We start from the raw sequence: 23639 nt of genomic DNA, 5'->3' as shown, positions 1-23639 counted from the left end.
CAAGAACACTGGAGTGGGTTGCCATTTCCTTCTCCAATGCATGAAAGTGAAAAGTGAAAGTGAAGTCGCTCCATCGTGTCCGACTAGTAGCGACCCCATGGACTGCAGCCTACCAGGCTCCTCCATCCATGGGATTTTCCAGGCAAAAGTACTGGAGTGGGGTGCCATTGCCTTCTCCGACACCGCCTTCTAAGTGTGGGCAAAGTCAGACCTGGCCAGGGTATCCAGCTGGAAGCTGAACTCTCAGCCAGTGAAGGGCCTTCCATGACAAACCACAAAAATACCAATGATGCTTGAATCCATCTTTTCAGGGGCAAAGGCTCAAATGAGCCTTAAAAACCTGTGGCTTGTTTCATTGCTTAAAATCTGTGTGTGTGTGTGTGTGTTTAGTGTGTTTCCAGAGAGAAGTAAAAACAGGAGGACCCCATAAAGGACTGAGTTTGAACTTCACAAAACTTTTCTGTAAATTCTAGCAATAAAACTAATACTGCTAATAACAAGGATGCTAACTGTAAATGCTTTAATCAGTTTAACTAAAGCATTTTGGAGCTTGTGGGGCAGATGGGAAAATGAAACTGGCTGTTGGAAGCTTTGGAATTTATAAGGACCTCTCTGGTCAACATATAAAAAGAACAGAAACTTATGTGGGGGAAGGAAGAGCTGGTGTTATAATCTCAGTCATCATCACTGTTTTAGCTTTGCTTCCATGGCAAAACAGGCACTGCTCTGGTTTTCTAAAGCATCCTTTAAATTCATTTCCTGGCAAGTGGAGCAGTACTCCTGGAACTTGACAATGCAGGCTGCCTGGGCTACGTTAGGGCTGAGGAAACCCAGCCAGGCATGGCTGGGGGTGGCGATGGTTTCAGGGGTCAAATGTTTCAACATCTGGTGCCTCTGAGAAGCCAGCTTCAGTTCCGACACCTCTGTTGGGGCTGGGGTTGGGGGGAGGGACCGGCAGCGGGACAGGAAGACCTGCTGCCATTCTTTGCATCGGAGAGCTTGGTTTCTTTTCCCCTCTGCTTTTCAGAGAGGACGGCCAAGTGCATGACTTCTACCCCCCTGTGGTAACATCATGCCATGACATACGCTCCCGAGACAGGGGCCTTTGTTGCCGTGCTTGCGAGAAACATCACCCAAGGCACCCGGGTCCCCCTTTGCATTCTGCTGTCCACAGGGTATTTTTAGGGAAGTGTTGGAGGTCAACCCCAGCATGTATTTTCCAGGTTTGAGGTTTCTCAAAATCACCAGCCCTGGGATTTTAATTTTGGCCATGAAGCAGAACCAGAACACACGGCAGCCAGAGCCACCAGTGAAGTCCCAAGTCCAACACTCACTGAGGGTCAGGGGTTCAGGAGGACAAGTGGTCTGTCCAGTGATGCTGATACAGTTTTTGCAGTGTTTGCATTTTCTCACAGCCTGTACAGCTCCCAAATGTTCCCTTTGCACGGCATGCCCCCACCCCCAGTTTTATATGGAGCAGATGGTCTTCAAAGAAATCAAGGAGCAGAAGCTGCAAAAGGCTTAAAGGAAAAAAAAAAAAAAAGACAGTGAAACTCATATATTTCTTCAAACGATAAGATGAACTACAGATGTTTGCTGAAGGGTGATGGTGCTCCCTACAACTTAAGTCTTGACTTAAAAGAAGAGTCCACTTGTGTTTAGCGTTGGACAAGCCCGGTAGCTGTCAGGGTGTGATTTATGGAGGTTGTTTGTGAGATTTTATGTCACTGGGGACATGGCAATTAAAAGGCTCTGCTCTTCAACTTGCAAAGAATCTTTCTCCAGGACCCAGGCATCCCTGACGGAAGTGTGGTGTCGCCCTGCAGCCAGGGAAGGGTGGATGTGGCCATCCCAGGCCTGGCTTGCAGGTTCTTGAGCTTCCTGAGTTCTGACCAACGTGTCTTCTGACTCCTGGGCCTCCCCCCTCACCCTCCACAGGATTCTTGGTTTTTGCAAACAGAGTTCTGCTTTTACCTGACACCTGCAGTCAGATTAATCTCACAATAAGCTTGACAAAGTTGCTAAAAGAGAAACAGTTGTCTGTTGCAGGGCCCAGCTGCATATAGAAAACAGCTGCTCCTTGGGCACGGTTTTTAAAAAAGGAAGAAAAGAATCACTGGAAAGCGTTAAAAAAGAACATAGAGCATATATTGGAAGGGCCAGTAGAGGCCTGTAATTAACACAACAGTAAGTATCTGTGTTTCCATGAAAAGCTTCTTTTTCAGGACTTGTTGTAACTTGGTCATAAATACTTATTACAAACTGAAACTGAGCAAACTCTGCTGAAAGCTGTCTCCCCTCCTGTCTCTCTGCTCTCTGAGGCTCATTCTTAATGGGCAAAGAGAGCGATGCATCTTGGATGCATCTTGGACGCACTCCCAAACACAAGCCTCGGTACACATCTGTGCAGATGCAGTCATCTAGCCCATCACAAGTGTGCTTGGGGCCCTGATTCAGGCTGCTGAGGGGTGGGTTCGAGGCAGAGGCCGAAGGGCCTTGGGCAGAAGCAGCGGGAGGAGACCCCAGAGAGCCTCTGGCCTCTTCAGCAGGAACATGGGGAGCCTTTGAAGTTACCACAACTCAGGTGGAAACCCCTCAGAGCAGCCAAGGAGGAAATCATTCGTTTTCAAACAAAGGGGAAAATTCCTCAGGACCCTGGTGTTTCCACTCAAACAAATCTCTGAAAAGTTATTCTCCGGAGGATCAAGGCCCAGCTGTTCTCCATCTCCACAAGGTTGGGAATAGAGGAAATGGGCTGCCGGTCCTGCAGCAGGAAAGATGGAGGCTAGATAGCAGGAGATGGGCAAGGGCCTTGAAACGGGGACCAGGAAGCCCCAGTGGCTATGTTCACAGGCAGGGGGATGGAGGGCACAGCTTTTCAAGGTTGCCCAGTGTTCCTGTTGAAAACAGAAAGCCATTGCCTCTTCATACCAACACTGAACTCACTCACTATGCAACTCAGAATGAAAGCTGGAGGGACTCTGGCCCATCTTCTCTCCTTTCCCCAATTCAGGCAGAATTACATCCAAAAGCTTCTATGGAGATGAGAATCTTGCTTATTTTTAAAAGACATTAAATTATCCAGTAGTGGACACCTGTCATCTCGCTTTGTTCTGTTTTGATCGTTGACTCTTAATCCCCTTTCTTGTGTAGGAGTTCCCTATGTGGTGGATCACTGTGGGTGGCAGAAATCTCCTCTCATTTCCGAGACTGAGAAGTCAGGGCCCTTTGCGGGCCAGGACGGAGCTTATCTTGGCTTCATTCTGGCATCTCACCCGTGGAAGGTAAGTTTCAGGTGAAGGATGTGCATTGTGCAGTTGGGTTGACTTCAACACTATTCGGGGAGGTGATAATAGAACGAACAGCCACTCCGAGTGCCTGTCAGTCTGGGTGCATCTAACATTGGGTTCAGGTGTGAGGGCTGAGTGGATCCCATCAAACAACCCTGTAGTAGATAGATAAAAGCCTGAATAAGACCTGTGGACAGCTGGCCAGGGTAGAGGGAGGCAGGCTTGGCAATCTTTCATGAAACCACGGAGTCTGGTGACATAACTGATGGTTTCACAGACAGAGCTGGATACAGTTCTAGCTGAGTGACCCTGGGCAAGGCTCAGCTTCAAAGAGCCTCAGTTTCCTCACCTGCAAACCAGAAGCCCTTTCAGTATTGTTGTGCAGGTCAAACGGGGCTCACTGCCTGGTTCATGGTAGGTGCTCAATAAGTGACAAGCTCTCTGCCCCAGAGGGAAATCCAGAGGGAGAAGACGAGGCTGAATGTTTGTGGGAATGTCGTGGGGTACGACACCATAGCCTTCACCACAGATCCTCAAATGGAAAATGTATGTCTCACAAATAGCAGATTCCTCCCCAGTTATCCTGTTTGCAGAGCCTAATGGAGGAGCTGGACTAACAGGGCTGTGCTTTAGTCTTCATTTCTGCCCCTGCCCCAGATCCCTTTGGTTCCCTGTCCTGTTCTCTGGGGTTGCAACTGACATGCACATACTGCATCTCCCAGGCTCCCTTGCCCTCTGGCTTCTGGGTTTGGCCAATTTCAGCCTGGCCTGAGGTCTCACCAGGCTCCAAGAACACCATTCCCTTCAGGCCAAGGGGTGGGTACAACTTCCTGCTGCTGCTGCTCTCTGGGACTTTGATTTCCAATGGTGGTTCTTTAAGTCCTATTCATATTCCTATAAATGGTCCCTCTATAAAAATTCTCCTTGGTATCTCATCTAAGTGTGTTTTCTTTTTCCTGCTGGGAAACCAAAAAATAATGAAATTGGACACAGAGTCTACCTAGGAAGACTTCCTGGAGGAGGGTGTTTCTTCTGCAGGTTTTTGCAGGAGAGGCACAACAGTTTGACAGCAATATAGAATAGAAGGCTGCTGTTCCTATAAGGGAGACTGGAGCCAACACATGCTTAGGACTTAGACTCTGCGTGGTCTCTTCATGAGGATGGCGAATGTACTCAGCAACAAGACATCCCTTCAGAGTCAAGAAGGGAGAGAATAATGATATTAAAAATAGAAAATAGCTGTCCTTCAGTTATTGTCTACTGTATGATGAGCACACACAACTGTGTAATAGGTATGGTATCACTGTTTTACAGATGAGGAATGAAGGGTGAGAGAGGGTCAGTAATTTGCCCAAGGTCACATTACATTGTGGAGTTGGGATTCATAAGGACTGCTTGGTACCCAGTCAAGGCTGCCCAATGATCCCAGGTTGCCTGGAGCTGAGGGCTTTCCTGGGATATGGGGCCCCCAGGGCTCATTTTGAGTTAATGGCAGAATCTATTGGGTAGCAATGGAAACTGGGCATGATCAATCATCCCTGTAATAAAGTTAATTTTCTTACCTCAAAAGATGCCCTAAAATTGGTTGGTAAGAGTGGAATCACATGAAGGGGAGAAAAGATGGAGAAAGAAAACTACGGATTCAAATCTTCGGGCAGCAGGGAGGTGGTGCTGCCAATCCAAATGGTAGACACTCCAACAACATTTCTGTTTGTCTTGAGAATGTGGAATTGTTCTTCCCTCCAACAGATTTACCTTTGCAATTCTTTTTTGTGTCAGACTTTATTTTTGGGGGCTCCAAAATCAGTGCAGATGGTGATTGTAGCCATGAAATTAAAAGGCACTTAAACTTATTGGAAGAAAAGTTATGACCAACCTAGATAGCATCTTCAAAAGCAGAGATATTACTTTGCCAACAAAGGTCCGTCTAGTCAAGGCTATGGTTTTTCCAGTGGTCATGTATGGATGTGAGAGTTGGACTGTGAAGAAAGCTGAGTGCTGAAGAATTGATGCTTTTGAAGTGTGGTGTTGGAGAAGACTCTTGAGAGTCCCTTGGACTGCAAGGAGGTCCAACCAGTCCATCCTAAGGGAGATCAGTCCTGGGTGTTCATTGAAAGGACTGATGCTAAAGCTGAAACTCCAATACTTTGGCTACCTCATGCAAAGAGTTGACTCATTGGAAAAGACCCTGATGCTGGGAGGGATTGGGAGCAGGAGGAGAAGGGGACGACAGAGGATGAGATGGCTGGATGGCATCACCAACTCGATGGACATGAGTTTGAGTGAACTCTGGGAGTTGGTGATGGACAGGGAGGCCTGGCATGCTGTGGTTCATTGGGTCACAAAGAGTCGGACATGACTGAGCAACTGAACTGAACTGAATAATGGAGGGTGCATTCTTTAAAAGCACAAGGAGAGAAAAATGGTGGTATCTGGATTCTGTGGGCTTTGAAAGAGAGTTAAGCCCTGTTATTGGCAGAGTGTAACCTCTGGGTCTCTGGAGGTATGCACACTGTTAGCCCATAGACCTGCCATTAACTCAGACTCAGCAGGCAAGTGTGGAATGGATGGCATTGTCTGTGGTTCCAGGATCATCACAAGTCCAGTCAAGATGCCCCATAATAGCAACAGAAATGAAATGACCATGCATGGAGTAGTCATCTTTGTTCTAGGTGTGCCATAAGCATTATTTTAAATGTTCAGGAAAACTTTTCAGAGAAGGTGTAATTAATCCAGTTTGCAAGATGAGGAAACTGAGGGAGAGAGAACTTCAGGAAGTTCTCTGGGGACCTCTGGCATGACCCAGGCAGGTCTGGGCTCCACACAGACTTTTCTCCGGTGTCAAATCCTGAACCAGGATCTAGCTGCACAGCATCTGAGTACCCAGGGCTCTGGTGATGTCTGGTCGTGTTCAGTGAACATTCATGAGGTTCTGGAGTACTCTGCCAGTGGAAGGATGGGCTCTTGGAGGTGCTGAAGATCTTGGGCAGGTTTTTTAGTTCCTTCCCATTCCCATGATATCTGCCTCATGTTCCTCTAGCTTCTGTGCATTTGCACACGCTGTGTCCCTGCTAGAACAGCCTTTCTTCATTTGACCATCTGGATAGCCTCTACCCATCATTCAAGACTCAACTCAAGCACTACCCCATGGATAAGGCTCTCCCAGCTCTCTGCCCTCCAATCTGGGTGAGGTCTGCCCTTCTGGCATCTCTTCCTATCCCATTTGGACTGTGACTCCCAACACTGATTATTCTATAATCTTCTAATGACTTTTCTGCCATCTCCCTGCCCCCCACAACCCCAGACTGTGAGCTCCATTATGTATGTGCCAGTGGTTTCTTTGATTGATGCAAGGAGCATACTCAACTTTGTTGAGTCAATAAATGACAGAAGCCAGAGTATCCCAGGAGCTCTGGCTAAAGCTTGTTGATTTCCACTGCCTCTGCTAGCAGCTGGAAGAACCTCCACAGCACCTTAAGTTTGCCTTTTAAAAAAAAAAAAATATTTTTGACTGCATTGAGTCTTCATTGTGGTGCACGGGCTTAGTTGCTCTGTGGCATGTGGGATCTTCCCAGGACAGGGGTCGAACCCATATCCCCTATATTGGCAGGAGAATTCCCAACCCCTGGACCACCAGAGAAGTCCCTTAAGTTTGTTTTATGTTAGATTCCCCCTCACAACCTCCTAGGAATCATGTTTTGTTAACCTGCACTGGGATGCTTTTTCTAATTTGGTGTGGTTTTTCACCTGTCAGTGCTAAGACTAGGTGCTGTCCTCATGTATTCTTAATTAAGGGTGGTGATTTGGGGAAGAGAGATGGAGGAGCCACCATAAAAATGTATACTGGGGCAGCTACCATCTCATTTTATCAATCTCCTGAGGTTTCATTAAAGAGACCTGTAAGGGAAGGGAGAGCTTAGACACAAGCTTAACTACAGAAAGTATTTTTCACAAGACTCTTCTCTGAGGAAGGATCCAAGCTCTATAAATGTTACATGCCAGATCTGAAGGGAGGAGTTGATTTACAAATTTCCATTTAGCCCAAAGTGGATCATCTGCTCTTTAGAGAGGGCTTTCCACCTGGGTCCCTCCAAAGTGGTTGGCAGCTTTGGGGTAGGGGAGGAGGGGTCAGAAGATTGGGCTCCTGACAAGATCTACCACTTACTAGCTGGGTGGTGCTGGGGGCGAGCAGAATCCTCTGGCTCTGGCATCTCTAAGATGGTGATGGTAAACGTCTGCCAGCCTTCCTTGTAGATCTAGATTGAGTATGGCTCATAGATACTTCCAAATGCAAATGAACATATCCTTATTTTAGCAGCTTTATTCATAATTGCCAAAACTTGGAAGCAGCCAAAATGTTCTTTAGTAGGTAACTGGATAAACTGCAGTACATCCAGACAATGGAATTCTTTCCAGTGCTAAAAGAAGTAAGCAACTGAGTCACAGAAAGAAATGGAGCAAAATTAAATACATGTTACTAAGTGAAAGAAGCCAATCTGAAAAGGCTATATACTGCATGATTCCAACTCTATATGATATTTTGGAAAAGGCAAAACTATGGAAATAGTAAAAAGATCAGGGGTTGGAGGAAGGGAGGGATGAATAGGCAGAGCACAGAGGATTTTAGGGCAGTAAAACTACTTTGTATTATAATGGTGGATACATCAAACCCATAGAATATGCAACACCAAGAATGAACCCTAATGTAAACTAGGGATGTAGGGATAATGGTAACAAATGTACCACTTGGGAAATGGGGAAGGTTATGTGTATGTGGGAGCAGGGAGTTTATGGAAAATCTCTGTATATGCCCCTCAATTTTGCTGTCAACCTAAACTGCTCAAAAAATAAAGGTTTAGAGAAAAAAAAAAAAATCAAAGCTAAAGAATGATTTAAACAAACAAATCTGCTTCAACTCTTCTGTTTTGCAATGTAAGCGAGGCCCAGCAAAACACCATTCACAAAGCTCTCTGGATATGGACACCCCCTGATGCTGAGTCCATACCAGTGAGATATGACCCAGGGAAGGACCCAACCCCAGCTGGAACTGATGGGAACCACAGAATGCCTGGTGAACTGCACTTCCTACTTCAGTTACACAAGTTATGCTAGGTGTTTGTAGAGCTTTGCCTCTCGATCAGGAATATTCCCTTGTGATAGTGCTACTTGAGTTCATCATGCTGGTGCCAGAAATGTAAATATGATTTAATTGATTAATAGGGATTAATGGCCAGTAATTAAGGCATAACCTGTAGGCTGGTAAAAATCACACAAAACAAACCTATAGGATTTCCTTGCATCTGATTGTTCTCCCTTGACTGTGGACTGTAGCTGAGGGACAGCTGCCTTCTGAAATATGGGTAATAAATGAAACAAAATGCATATGTCAATATATGATTTAGAATCCATTTATTGTACTTTCACTGAAAAATATCTGAGCTTTGTCAACATGAAGCTGGTCCTTAATCTCTGATTTGAAGGGCATCTGTTGAGGAGAAGGCCGTCACCCGTGCTTGGTACGAGTGATCTACTTTAACTGGATTCACTGTCTAGAAAATCCTGGGCTTCTGTTGCATTCAACCTTCTTTGATTATCGAAAACTTTCCTCTGCTGCTAACATTTAGGAACAATGTAATAAGTAACTTCCAATTAAAGTTTTCCATACGTGGCAAAATCGTAATGAATGAATAAGTAAAGGACACATAATGGAAGCCTATTAGCCAAGTGAATATACTCCTTTAAGCCAAATTTCTATACCACTTTTGTATTATCTCCCATCAGAAGAGAACGTGCAATTACCAATTTTATCTTATCTCGGGCTTATTATTAAAGAGTAGTAAAGGAAACTTCATTCTCGAAGCCATAATGTGATTTTTGATTAATAGAGGGATTCTTATGTGACAAGAATATTTCTCCTAGGCAGAGTCTGCCCATGGATTTCTGCCTGTAACTGGAAGCTACATCTCAAGTGAAACAACCTTTCAACAATAGAGGCTATGTTTCTACATGGGGATCAGATTCTTAAGGTGAGAAGGACAGGGGAAAGCATGAGAAGGGCAGGGAAAAACTGACGTGGGCTTCTCAGATACTGTTGTTTATTTAGTTGGTTCCAATCATTCTGGTGGCTCAGTGCTAAAGAATCCACCTGAAATGCAGGAGATGCAAGAGACATGGGTTCAACCCCTGGGTTGGGAAGATCCCCTGGAGAAGAAAATGGCAACTCGCTCCAGTATTCTTGCCTGGAGAATTCCATGGACAGAGGAGCCTGGTGGGCTACAGTCCATGGGGTTGAAAAAAATCGGACACAACTGAGCATAGCACAGCACAGCAGATGGCAATCATAATATCAAAACTGACACTGATTCTTGTCCAAGAGTGAGAGGAGCAGCCCACACAACTCATGACCTCCCAGCCTCTGTTGGAAACCATCAGGCACTTGATAGAGATCTATGAGTCTAAGGACCCAAATGTCTGCACTCTCACCACCAACTGCACGTTAAAATGGTTTGAATTTGAATTCCAGCCCTTCAAGCCAGCTTTTCCCAGAGAGCTGCTGTAAGGAAGTCACCTGGGAACTTGCCCTTGACTCTGAGTGGCCTGTGTTTATGCCAGTGACCTGGGGAGTTGTAGGTAGGGGATAAGGGGAGGGCTGTACTGCAGTCAGCACCCTCCTCTTTTCAGAATGTGGCAGGACCAGATGGCTTCCTGTGGATCTGGCATTTCTCTTGCCAGCTTCATGACACTGAGCAGACATTCAAACTCATCTGAGCCTCAGTTTCCTCAACTGGAAACAGAGGTTCTACCTCCTTGGGAACTTATGAGGATTGAAGCAGCGCTTTAGCACATAAGCATCACCATGGTGAAAATGAAGCTATTGGTCTAATGGGCTAGGTTCCTGATATGGCTTCATTCTTGTGCTCTAGGGAGCTCAGTTCAGTGCTCTGTGATAACCTAGTAGGGTAGAATGGGGGGGTGGGAGGGAGGATCAAGAGGGAGGCCACATATATATACATATGGCTGATTCCCAGGCGATCAAGAACCCACCTGCCAATGCAGGAGACTTAAGAGACGTCTGTTCAGTCCCTAGGTCGGGAAGATCCCCTGGAGGAGGGCATGGCAACCCACTCCAGTATTCTTGCCTGGAGAATCCCATGGACAGAGGAGCCTGGCAGGCAACAGTCCATAGGGTTGCAAAGAGTTGGACAGGAGTGAGGGACTTAACATGCACATGGCTCATTCACGATGGTGTGCAGCAGAAACTAACACAATGTTGTAAAACAATTATATTCCAATAATTTTTTTTAATTTATGTGTTCCCTGTGGCTCTCTGTCCTTCCTTGAGGCTGCTCTGCTGGCTCTGGTCACCTCCCAATCCCCAGCGTAAGTGTGGTCAATCCAGGGGACCCATACCTTTGACAAGCTTCTGAGATGGGATTTAGTTCTGTTCATAAACTTTATTTCTGTCATTTGGCAGGAGAACTCAAATGCCTAAAAGAGCAGAAGCCCTTCCTTCAGAAATTTTCCTTCCAGAAGTTGATCATAGAGGAAATAACTGAGCAAGCATAAAAGGTAACATATATACAAATATTCACTGGAGCACTGATTTTAAGTGCAAAAAAATGGGATAAAATCATAATGGGGGGCTGCTGGTCACACTGTGGTGCATCTAAACAGTGGGGTCCTGTGAAGCTAATTAAAGATAATGTTGTAGAAGAATATCTACTATTGTAGGAAGATGGTTATGATTTGGTAAGTGGAAAATCAGGTTATAAAGGAGAATACATCATATGATTCTATTTTTTGAAAAACAAAACAAAGCAACTTAGGGATTTATTCCCAGAAAATAAATATCAAACTGATTGGTTCAAGATTGAAAAGGGAATATGTCAGGGCTGTCTGCTGTCACCCTGTTTATTTAACCTGTACACTGAGCACATCATGAGAAATGCCAGACTGGATGAGTTGCAAGCTGGAATCAAAATAGGTGGGAGAAACATCAACAACTTCAGATATGTGGATGATACCACTCTAATGGCAGAAAGTGAAGAGGAACTAAAGAGCCTCTTGATGAGGGTGGAGGAGGAGAATGAAAGAGCCGGCTTAAAGCTAAATATTAAAAAACCTAAGATCATGGCATCTGGCCCTATTACCTCATGGCAAATAGAAGGGGAAAGGTGAAGGGAGTGACAGATTTCCACTTCTCGGGCTCTAAAATCACTGCGGATGGTGACTGCAGCCATGAAGTCAGAAGACGCTTGCGTCTTGGCATGAAAGCTATGAAAAATATAGACAGTGTGTTGTAAAGCAGAAACATTCCTCTGCCAACAAAGGACCATATAGTCAAGGTTATGGTCTTCCCAGGGGTCATGTACAGTTGTGAGAGCTGGACCATAAAGAAGGCAGAGCGCTAAAGAATTGATGCCTTTGAACTGTGGTGCTGGAGAAGACTCTTGAGAGTACCTTGGACAGCAAGGAGATAAAACCAGTCAATCTTAAGGGAAATCAACCCTGAATACTCGTTGGAAGAACTGATGCTGAAGCTGAAACTCTAGTGTTTTGGTCATCTGATGTGAACAGCTGACTCCTTGGAAAAGTCCCTGATGCTGGGAAAGATTGGCGGCAGAAGGAGCAGAGGGCATCAGAGGATGAGATGGCTGGATGGCATCACTGATGCAATGGACATGAACTTGGGCAAACTTCAGGAGATGGTGAGGGACAGGGAGGCCTGGCATGCTGTAGTTCATGGGGTTGCAAAAAGTCAGACACAACTGTGTGACTGAAAGACAACAATAAATATCAATGTCTTAGGATAGTGGGTTCACAAGTTGTTTTATATTCCCCTTCTCTCTTTTGCTTACTTCTAGATTCTGATTTAAAAAATAATCAATAAGAACTATGAACTACATATGTATTTTTCTAAAAGTGAGAAAGTATCTTGTTAAGTCTTTCTTTCAGATTGAACTTGTAGAACATGGAAATCTCCAGCTTCAGCCTGGACTTGCTCAGCGCCTGAGCAGAAGTCAGTGTGGGAGGTGGGCTTGCAGGGGTCCTGAGGCCTTTTCTGAATCCCCACTCCCTCCACCTGCCGCCCCTTCTCAGCACATTCTCCCTGGACAGAGCACCTCTCACGAGAGTTTTTAGTTCCTGGTCCCTTGGTGGGACAGCAGGGCAGACAGGGCATCTGGCTGTCCCAGTCTCCCTTGCGGTCAAGGGTAATTCATGTCTGGGACTAGATATGAAGGGAAGAGTAGACAGAATCTGCAAGAAGAGAGGTCTGGGAAGGGAGGTGGAGGAGGGCAAGGAGAGCCTTGGGGCCCAAGGGTGAGGCTCCAGGACAGCTGGTTTCTTTCCAACTTTGCTACAAAATTTGGTGCCTTCCAGAAACAGGAGATGCTGTGTGTGGCAAACAGGAAGGGATGGGCTGGGGTGACTCTGCCCTGGGAGACACCGTGCTCCACTGGCTGTAGACAGGGGCTTGGCAGGAGGAGGGTTGCATGCAGCCAGCTGCAAGGGGCAGGGGTAATTGGCTTCTTCCTTTTGAAGGCAGAATGCTATAACTGGAAGGCCGCAAACGCAGTCTGTGATGAAGATAAAGCCACCAAAGAGGGGGCATTTTTGGTCCCTGGGTGTTGGGCCTTTTCATTAGCTGCCAGGGCTGTGGTTTGGCCAGGCCTGGTTCCCTTCATCCCTGCTGACATGGGAACACTGTGACACGGGACATTGACGACGTCACGTCGCCTATGGGGTGGAGCCTGGGTGCTTCACGGTGACCTGACCCAGCTGACCTCCCAAGTCTTGCCCCTCCTAGCACACATCCTCCTCCAGCTTCTTGGAATTTGGCCTGGCCCCCTCATAATGTTTTCTGCCAATGCGGAGGCTTTAGTCACGTGCTGTTCCCTTTGCCTGGAAACCCCACCTCCTTCTGTACACCCTCAGCACTTATTCATCTTTCAAGAGCCTGTTGGAAATTTCTGTCAGGAAGCCTTCCCTGATTCACTTCATCCCACAGAAACCATCCTGTGTTTCTTAAACACCTAGATGGTTAGCGATGTGGAGAAAAAGCCGAACAGATAAATGTGTTGAGATCTTTTCCTTTGAGATTCCAGCTGTGTATGAACTCCAGATATAAACCTTGACCACACAAGGTACTAAACATTACCTTGTTTGGATAATAATGTTTTCTACTTTATTTTAAAATAGGTAATATGTTCATATGATTCAAAAACATAATGTAAGTAGGAGCTAATCAAATACTACAGTATTCAGTGAAAAGCTGACCTTTCACTTTATCCTTGAGACCTACCCCTTCAGCTCTCTCCCCCCACAGATAACCAGTGTTACCAGTTTCTCCTGAATCCTTCCCAGTACATGAAAGCAAACACACACACACACAAGCACATACACTCACATACACAGAGTTCCTCAGTTCTTTAAAAACAGGGCCATGCCATATCATGCTATATGCCCTGTGCTGAACTTTGTTTTTTCACTCAACAAATTATTTTGCAAGTCGGTCCATATCAGTTCATTAGGATATTTTTTTTCAGGTTTTCTTGTTTTTAAAATTCCTTTGAACCAGTCTATCATGCTTCCTTCAACTCATCCTCTGTTGATGGGCATTTAGGTGGTTTCCAGTCTTTTGCTCTTATAAACTGTACTCACAACTTTCTATGTAGTCATTTCCCAGAACTATATGTGTGTGAATGAATCGTAGGGTAAATTCCTAGAAGTGGAATTGCTGGGTCAAAAGAATGTACATTTTAATTTAGATAGTTATTGCTGCATTGCCCTTCATGAGAGTTGTGATGATTTATAGTTCCCACAGAAATATTTAATGTGGTCAGTTAATATCCAGTGCTGACAACTCTGTGTGAGTCACACAGAACATGTCGATAGGCCAGAGTTCCCCCAAAGGGTGTCACTTTGTAAACTCAGCTTCAATTTCTGCAAAACATGTAATGGACAAGGGCTGTTGGCCTCAGCATCCCCACTTTTATGCGACCACTCAGTCCACTTCTGGTGTTACTCCCCTAATTCCCACCTGGGCCAGGCACATGGCTGGTCTTCACCACAGAGTTGATTGATTGATGGCTGACACATGGGTCAAGCTGGATCAATCAGAGAACGTCCCAGGATTCCTACTGAAACCCAGGTAGGTAAATCATCCTTTATTTTCTGGGATCACAAGCAATAGGGATGATGAAGTCTTGTTGGTCTCCAAAGCCCAGTTAGGCACTACATGAAGAAAGTCTCTCTGCAAAGGACTGTAAGTCAAGGGCAGCAGAGAGAAATTCTGAGCCCCAGTCATGCCCTTAGAGACCCTGGATCCAATGCTGCCTGAAACTAACAATTCTGGACTTCTAGGTTATGTGATGGGAGAAGGCAATGGCACCCCACTCCAGTACTGTTGCCGGGAAAATCCCATGGATGGAGAAACCTGGTAGGCTGCAGTCCATGGGGTCGCTAAGAGTCAGACACGACTGAGCGACTTCACTTTCACTTTCCACTTTAATGCATTGGAGAAGGAAATGGCAACCCACTCCAGTGTTCTTGCCTGGAGAATCCCATGGACAGAAAAGCCTAGTAGGCTGCAGTCCATTGGGTTGCACAGAGTCGGACATGACTGAAGCAACTTAGCAGCAGCAGCAGCAGCAGCAGGTTATGTGATTAATTAATATGCTTTTTTGGGAAGGGCTTAATTTATGTTATTTGCAACTAAAAGAATTCTAACTAATAGAGTGCTTTATATGTATGATTTCATTTGAATCTAATAACAATCTTTTAAGATAGGTTATTTTTCTTCCACTTTAGAGACGAAGGAATTGACCTTCAGTGAGTCTAAGAAATTTTCCAAAGGTCACAAATAACATAACTGGATTCAAATTCAGGTTGTTTAACTCCAACATCTGTGATTTAAAATTTTTTCTGCTCTGTTTCTAACAGCACCAACTTGTTTGGTCTAATACATTCTTTTTGCTCCCTTCACATTCTGACTTCTGTCCATGCCCATATAGCTAAGCCATGCATTTGGAACTACATCAAGGTACAGGTTCAAGAAGCCTGCCCACCTGGAGTTCATACCTGTGTTTGGAAAGCCAGCTGGCAAGATGTGGCAGGAGAGGGTATCATTCAGATCATCCACCTTCCCTTAGAGGGAGTGGCAGATAGACATGTAACCAGAGAAGGTGGTGGGTATGGGGCTACTGATGTCTGTTCTGTTAGAGGTCAATGCTGGGCCCAAGCTATCCCCTTGTTACCACAGAAGAGTCACTCTGAAATATGCAGCTTGCCAGGCCTAAGCACTTTCTGTCTGCAGGCTCCTCACAGGCCACAAAAGAAACAGAGGTGGGCAGGCCTGTGCTTCATGCTCCTGCCCATGTGTTTTAAAATGTAGTGTATTAATAGAAGGACTTCCCAGGTGGCTCAGTGGTAAAGAACCCGCCTGCCAATGCAAGAGATGCAGGAGACCTGGGTTTGATCCCTGGGTTGGGAATATCCCCCTGGAGGAGGGCATGGCAACCCACTCCAGTATTCTTGCCTGGAGAATCCCATGGACAGAGGAGCCTGGTGGGCTACAGTTCATAGGCTCAGCTGACATGACTGAGCACACATGCACATATTAAGAGAAAATTAAGGTCAACAGGATCAGGAGATGATTGTCATTGAAAAGACTAAATCATAGTCCCTAAGAGAAAGGGACAGGCTACATGGGGAAGAACAAGGGTCAGTCAGGAGGCAGGGTGACAAAGGGGCATATGTGAGTATGACTATAATCTGCACGGGAAGGAATGGCTGAGGCCAGGTCAGTGGCTTAGATCAGTATTTGAATAAGCTCAGTGGGCTCTGTGACCCAGGGTCTGTCCCAGGTTGCCTGGTACCTGGACTTCAGGTATTAGGATAGGTGGAAAGGGACTCCGAGTGAGAAAGCCCAACAAAGGAGGTGGTGGGGTGTGAGCTCTGGGTGGGTTGGTTCCTATTTAAAAATTGCCCTTGCAGGTGAATCCTTTACTACCATTAAGAAGTGAATACTATCATTAAGAAGTAGCTAACAGATGTGAGAGTTGGACTATAAAGAAAGCTGAGGGCCGAAGAATTGATGCTTTTGAACTGTGGTTTGTAGAAGACTCTTGAGAATCTCTTGGACTGCAAGGAGATCCAACCAGCTAATCCTAAAGGAAATCAGTCCTGAATATTCATTGGAAGGACTGATGCCGAAGCTGAAACTCCAATACTTTGGCCACCTGATGTGAAGAACTGACTCATTGGAAAAGACCCTGATGCTGGGAAAGATTGAAGGCAGGAGGAAAAGGAGGTGACACAGGATGAGATGGTTGGATGGGATCACCAACTTGATGGACATGAATTTGAGTAAGCTCTGGGAGTTGGTGATGGACAGGGAAGCCTGATATGCTGCAGTTCATGGGGTTGCAAAGAGTTGGACACAACTGAGTGACTGAACTGAACCCTGAAAGAGGAGGGCAGTCTTTCCAAAGTCAGCAAGACCCCAGATGTCATCAGATACAGAAAATAAAAGCCATAGTGAGTATACAGTGTGACTAGGAATTGGGACTGTGCATGGGGGTTTGGTCAGCTAACCAACAGTGTCCACACAAGTGCATAGTGCTTTGGATCAACAATTCCACTTTTATAAAGAAATAATTGGGCAAATAAGCAGAGATATGTGTATAAGGACTTTTTATCAACATGATGTTTATAACAAAAAGGGGAAAAAAGCCTTAATGTACATCAATTAGCATATGGCCAAATAGTTTATTACTTATACTGTACAATGTATCATTGCACAGTAATTGAGAGTATTGATGTTAGAGGTATATTTGCTGATATAAACACATAGTCACAATATGGGGCTTTCCAGGTGGCACTACTTATAAAGAACCCGCCTGCCAATGCAAGAGACAAGAAATGCAGGTTTGATCTCTGGGTTAGGAACATCCCCTAGAGGAGGGCATGGCAACCCACACCAGTCACAATGTACTATTGAGTGAAAAAAAATTTATAATCAATAGGTATCAGTCAGTCAGTCAGTTCAGTTGCTCAGTCATGTCTGACTCTTTGCAACCCCATGAATTGCAGCACGCCAGGCCTCCCTGTCCATCACCAACTCCATAGGTATATGTGACTCTAATTTTGTTAAAAATACATTTACTTATATTATCACTGTATTTCTATTTATTTTTGAAAAAAAGATTGGAAGGAAATGTATCAAATTATTAACAACAGCTCTCTCTAAATATAGCTGCAGGTGGGAAAGAAATGACAGCAGCAGGAATACACACATTTTCCCTGTTTGTCTCTGGGACAATGTGGATTCTCAACACACCTGCTCATGTTCCACAGTGTAGCCTGTATTTATCCTTCTATCGTGTTCTGGTAATGACTGCAAAACCACCATCCGAACCAAGGCTGCAAGTTTGTTTGACATTCACAGAAGGAAAAGGACAATGAACCCAGTGCAGACTTTGTGGTTCCTTAAAGTGAGTGGTGAGGCTGCCAGTGCTGGTAGAAATTCATAAAAATGTATCCTGAAGCATCTCTATTAGTTTGAATCACATGCTGCTGCTAAGTCGCTTCAGTCGTGTCCAACTCTGTGCGACCCCATAGACGGCAGCCCACCAGGCTTCCCCATCCCTGGGATTCTCCAGGCAAGAACACTGGAGTGGGTTGCCATTTCCTTCTCCAATTCATGAAAGTGAAAAGTGAAAGTGAAGTCGCTCAGTCGTGTCCGACTCTAGCGACCCCATGGACTGCAGCCTACCAGGCTCCTCCGTCCATGGGATTTTCCAGGCAAAAGTACTGGAGTGGGGTGCCATTGCCTTCTCCTTTGAATCACATGAAATTGCCCCTATTCCACCATCTCTGACCTATAAAATTATGATTTCTATAAGCAAGACAAGGCCTTTCTGAACTAGAGGATGAAGTAAATCAGAGAACATCTGTTTGGGGTTTTTGCAAAGTATTTTCTTTGAAGAAGTTTCTGAGGCTCAAAAACTACGTGAAAAATTCCAGAATAGGAGATCTCTATGGTCTTTTTTAAGTTGAAAATATTGTCTTTTCCTTCCCCACTCCTCCTGACTCACACTCCCTGGTGGCCCATCCACCATTCGTATCTATCCAGAAGAGGCTCTCCAGGTCCCACTGGCCTTTCTGGAAACGAGGGTCCTTCCACCTGCTCAGTGCCCAGAGCTCAACAACCAGTTCCGTGACTTTAGCTTTAATCCTTGCCTCAGGTTACCCGCAATCCACATTCTCTTGGACATCTGGACCAAACCATCTCTTTTTATAAACTATGTTCAGGCCACAACTTTGGCCTAAAGCAAAACTTCACAGTCAAGTGAAGCTGTCATAGACTGTTCAAATATGACTCCATGGAAAGCCAACCCCATTTTGGCTACTGTTCGCCTGACTACTTGCAGGGAGGGCAGATAAGGACAGATATGGACAGATTCATGGTGGTGGGGGCTCCCTAAGGATTGCTGCACAGTCACGGGTCAGCTGGGGCTCAATGTACCATGCCAGTGATAGCCTCAGAAGCTGGAGGTTGGATGGAGTTCTATGCAAGGTGGGAGGACTTAGAAATCATTGTCATTATCATTGTTGTTTGTTGTTATTGTTATGACCACAATCAAATCTTGGAGAAGGGAAATTTGAGACTGTATATCTGTATCTTGAAGGAGGAAATAGAAAAGGCTTGGGTCTGAGCAAGATGTAAGGAGGGACCAGAGGAAAGGCCCCTAGGTGGAAATTATCCAAGGATGCATCATCAAGTGAGCAATAAAGGAGTTTCCATAGTAACCAAGTCCAAAGGCTGTGAAAGCAGCACCTGCCACCAGCCTCAACATGAAGAATCTACTGAAAGAGGGAGATAAGGAGGGAACACAGAGGTCAGGATGACCTACTGACCAGGATAGGCCTAGGTAGAGGAACGGTGAAGAAGACAGAGAGTCTCAAAGAAAATGAAGATTGTTAAGAAGAGGGAGGAGTCGACTGATGCCAGGTACGGGTGGAGATTGAGACTGGGGGAGAGGGAGCCCAGTGCTGGGAGTTCCCAAGGTGCCTGCAGAGGCAGGTGACTCCCTCCCTCCGATGTTTTGCAGGACCCATCCTGGCAGAGCGTGCCTCCCCTTGGAAAGCTCTGTGGGAAAAGCTGGGCTGTGATTAAGATCTTTTAATTAAGGAAGCCATTTGCACAGGATGAAACAAGAGGTGGATGGAGAGTTTGCTCAAATTGGATTTTTTTTTTCCAGTTAACTAGAAAAATAATGAGAGGAACTCGTCTTTGTATAAGTCAGGGGGATATGTCATTTTGAAGGGAGACACATAGCTACCTGGAAGAATTCATCTGTTCCTTCATTCATTCACCCCCAGTGCGCATCTAGTATCACCATGACTATAAATATTGAAAAATAATGCTGACTGTGTCAGGTGCAGCGCTAACTGCATTGCATCAACTGTGTCTTTCACTCCACTCAATCACCCCATGAAGCACATGCTGCTACTCTACCGTTTCTGCAGGTGAGAAAACTGTGGGCCTCTTGGATGGAAGAGGGGGAAACTAACATGAGAGGGGAGGCAGAACAGGGCTAATGTGAGCCCCAGTTGCTTTTTTTATTGCATCTCTCTCGTTCTCTTTCCTGTGTGAAGATTCCTGATATCCTTCCTGACTGCGCACATCTACATAAAGCTCCTGCCCCTGCCACCTCGGATGTCCCCAGGGACACAGTGCAAAATGTACTGAGGTTGCCTGGTGGCTGGCTTCCAGGGCCTGGACCCAGGCAGGTGAGATGGTGCTGATACCAGTCACCCCATCTGTTGCTTCCTTCAGTGCCGATGCAGCCTTGAATTTCAACAGTCCCTGGGCTCTGGGGCTGACCCTGCATCAAAGCTCTTGCCTCCCATGCAGGACTCCTGGTATTGATTTCATCCCCAGTTCTGAACTGTTTTCTTGGTTCTGAGTGGTATAGTCAGTGGCCTTGTTTCTTACCTTAAGTCATATAATAACATTCAAGACCGACAGAAAGGACAGCTCCTGAGTGCCACGATCTTTGACTGGGTGCCTATCTGCCAGATTCTACCCCACAGAGTCAGTTTCCTGACTTCAGTCCCTCTACAGTCTAGTGTGGAAGAGAGGTCCGAGCACTAAGCCCCATTCCATGTGCCCTGTGTGTTGTCCAACATCTCTTTCTTTGTGGGAATCCTCCTTCTCCTCTAGGGGCTTCCCTGGTGGCTCAGAGGGTAAAGCGTCTGCCTGCAATGCAGGAGACTCGGGTTCTATCCCTGGGTTGGGAAGATCCCCTGGAGAAGGAAATGGCAACCCACTCCAGTACTCTTGCCTGGAAAATCCCATGGACAGAGAAGCCCGGTAGGTTACAGTCCATGGGCTCGCAGAGTCGGACACGACTGAGCGACTTTACTTTCTTTCACTTTCACTTTCCTTCTCCTCTTCCACAGTATTCCTGCTTGGTTGATGGTTTGGATTGAGAAGACTATGGCCACCGCTCTACCCTAGTTGTCCAGGTTGGCCAGAGGACGCCAGCTTCTTGGCCCCAGTGATTGGCTCCCCAAGGGCATGTGACTCAAGCTGGGCCAATCAGAGTCATCATAGCTTCCTGACAGTCTTCGCGGGAATGAATTATATCGTCCTACCCTTTAGGATTCTGAGATCCTGCAGCCATGCAAAGAGCCTTTTCTGGGAGTGAAGTTAGACCTACCAAGCAGCTCTGAGAGAGGCTGTGGTTCAGAGACAGCCATTTGATCCCTAAATCTCACTGTGCCTGAAGGGAGAATGCCCCTCGAACTTTTCAGCTTTGTGTGCCACACATTCTATTTTGTTTTTCTTAAATGAGTCTGAATTTAGATTTTGACACTTGCAACTGAAAGAGTCCTGGGTACTGTGATGCTTTTCTATGAGATGGTCTTTATTTCTTACACCCAATCTCCAGTTTTGGCAGAAGACACAGAAAAACAGGAATGACACGAGTCTTGTGATTTGCCCTGGTGTCTCCCCATGGCTTTTGTTTGCTTTTTGCTTAAAATGTTTTCATTTTGCTTTTACACCTGAGTGGTCAGTTGGCTGTAGGAAGAATTTTTTTTTCACTTTTTTTTGAGAAAGATTTCAAGCATATATAAAAATAGAATAACATATCAGCTTCCTGGAAGCCAAGTCAGAAAGAGAAATGTGACGACTCTCTTAGTCTTATAGTCAGCAAGAGTAGGTGTTGGTAAGGAGTGTCAACATTTTAATTTTCTTGGCATTAAATTTTGTAAGGTCTTTCTCACACAACATTTTATGGAATGGACGTGGAATGATGAAATGTGCAATTTCCTCAGTAGCTGTTATTTTATAAATAAAATATAATTTAAAGCTGGAGCTCTCCATTCTGGATTCCAGCTTAGGACATTTAAAAAATAGAATAATGTCATAGAGTCTTCTGTCCCTGGGTATTTTAAAGATTTCTATTAGTATTGTTGCTGTTGTTCAGTCACTATGTTGTGTGCAACTCTGTGACCCCATGAACTGCAGCATGCCAGGCTTGCCTGTCCTTTACTATTTCCCTGAGTTTGCTGAAACTCATGTCCATTGATTCTATTAGCATAGCGTTCTTAATTCATTTGAGACACATTTGTTGAGCTCTTGTTACGTGGGTGGTTCCAGGGCTGGAGATACAGCAGTGACAAGATCCAAGGTTCCCTCTCCGGTGCTTGTATTCTAATGGGGAAGATGAATATAAGCAAGTTTACAAATCCACACACAGGCCATTTCAGAGAGCAATTAATGGTGGGAAGAAGAGAAGTCAGGCCCTTAAGTGAATGGTGAAGGAAAGCTTCTCTGTGGAGAGGTCATCTGAACAGAGTCCTGAAGGATAAGAGGGGATCCTCGCATGTGATTACCTGCTAGGAGACTTCCCAGCAGTCTCATCAGTATGTGCACAGTCCGTGATGTTCAAGAAGGCACATGAGTGGAGCAGAGTGGTAAAGTGTTGGCCTAAGTAAAGGGCACACAAGGTGGAAACCAACCCAGAGCGGGGACTAAAATCTCAGACCAGGGCTGCCTGTCTGGTGTCATAGGTTGTGCACTGCATAATTCTGGGGCAAGTCATTCATGCACACCAGGGTTTGGCAAACTTTCCATCAAAGGCCAGATTGTAAGTATTTCAGGTTTTGTGGGCCAGATGGTCCCTGTCACAAGTACTCACTTCTGCCCTTGTCACACCAAAGCAACTGCAGACAATATATAAATGAATGGGCATGGCGGTGTTCCAACAAAACTTTATGGACACTGAATCTGAATTTCAATATTAAAACTAAAACAATTGAGATATATCTTCTTTTTTTTTCAACCCTTGAAAAATGTAAACCCATTCTTAGCTTTCAGGCTGTACAACAGGCAGCCCGTTGGACTTTGTCGACAGTCTGCAGTTGGCTGACCCTGACATAAACTGTGTAGTAGCCTGGTCATCTGAATGTCCCTGTGTCCCTTCTTCACTGTCTTTGCTTATACATGACCCCTACCTTGAGGGTCTACTCTCTTCAATGTCCTCCACTGGGCAACAGGTGTAAACCAGACATGGGAATTATAAAGATGACTAAGATATCTTCCTCGTTTGAAGGAAGCTCCCAAATAGTTCATCATTCCAGGGTCAGGCAAAGCCCCTTCCGACAGTGAAGCATCCCAGGTCCCCCCACCCAATAGCGCTTTCTCCCTCCCCCAAGCTCTTGGAATCCTTCTTGTCTGCAATAGTTCCTGCTGAAGCTATTTTGCAGGTTGTGAGTGTGTGCCTCACTTCCCACTTGGAGTCTGGTTCTTTTGAAGTCCATCTCCATCTTTGGGTCCCTAGCTGAGGCTGCTAATGTGTTTTGCCTGTTGAATTGGTTTTGAAAGAGCCTGATCTTATCAGGAAGAGCTAACCTCAAATGATGGGAGCTTTAGGGAGGAAGAGGAGAGGGGTGGGGAGTTGAGAGCAGGGTGTTCCCAGGTACTCTGACTGGATTTAACTGGGATTAATTACTGCTAATACTACTGTCTCATTTGTCTGCATTAGGCTGTCACATAAATGGTTTTTTTATAATGTTTTAATGATGAAAGGATTGCTGTTTATAGAAATAAGTACCCAGCTACTCTGCTATAATTGCTGTCTCTTTCCTGGCTACACTCTATAGTCACCTCTCAATGATCTCTGTAGGCTTTAACGCCTTGGTGATTTCTCACTCTTGGCCTTGTCAGCCTCTCATTAAGTAGTTATTGTTTGACCTGGGAAAAAACATAAAAATTACCACCCTAACCTAAGCCATCATCATCTCTTGCTTGGATTATTGCAGTAGCTTGCTAAC

The 23639-nt window shown here is 45.4% G+C and overlaps 1 long non-coding RNA gene across 4 annotated transcripts; it reads left to right on the top strand.

The window, feature by feature from the left end:
* The first annotated feature begins 661 nt into the window (after positions 1-661).
* Positions 662-21674, top strand: LOC112578474. 4 transcript variants are annotated; one of them, XR_006548392.2, is made up of 7 exons: positions 662-2734; positions 3154-3284; positions 9210-9316; positions 10765-10859; positions 19556-19823; positions 19953-20087; positions 20760-21674. It is a non-coding gene; the product is annotated as an uncharacterized LOC112578474 (long non-coding RNA). The 4 variants fall into 4 exon arrangements; XR_006548393.2 differs by having other exon boundaries at positions 664-3284; positions 9214-9316; XR_006548388.2 differs by having other exon boundaries at positions 666-3284.
* Positions 21675-23639: the final 1965 nt, after the last annotated feature.

This window comes from Bubalus bubalis, chromosome 2, assembly GCF_019923935.1.
Source record: "Bubalus bubalis isolate 160015118507 breed Murrah chromosome 2, NDDB_SH_1, whole genome shotgun sequence".
NCBI lineage: Eukaryota > Metazoa > Chordata > Mammalia > Artiodactyla > Bovidae > Bubalus > Bubalus bubalis.
This window is presented reverse-complemented; position numbering and strand designations above follow the sequence as displayed.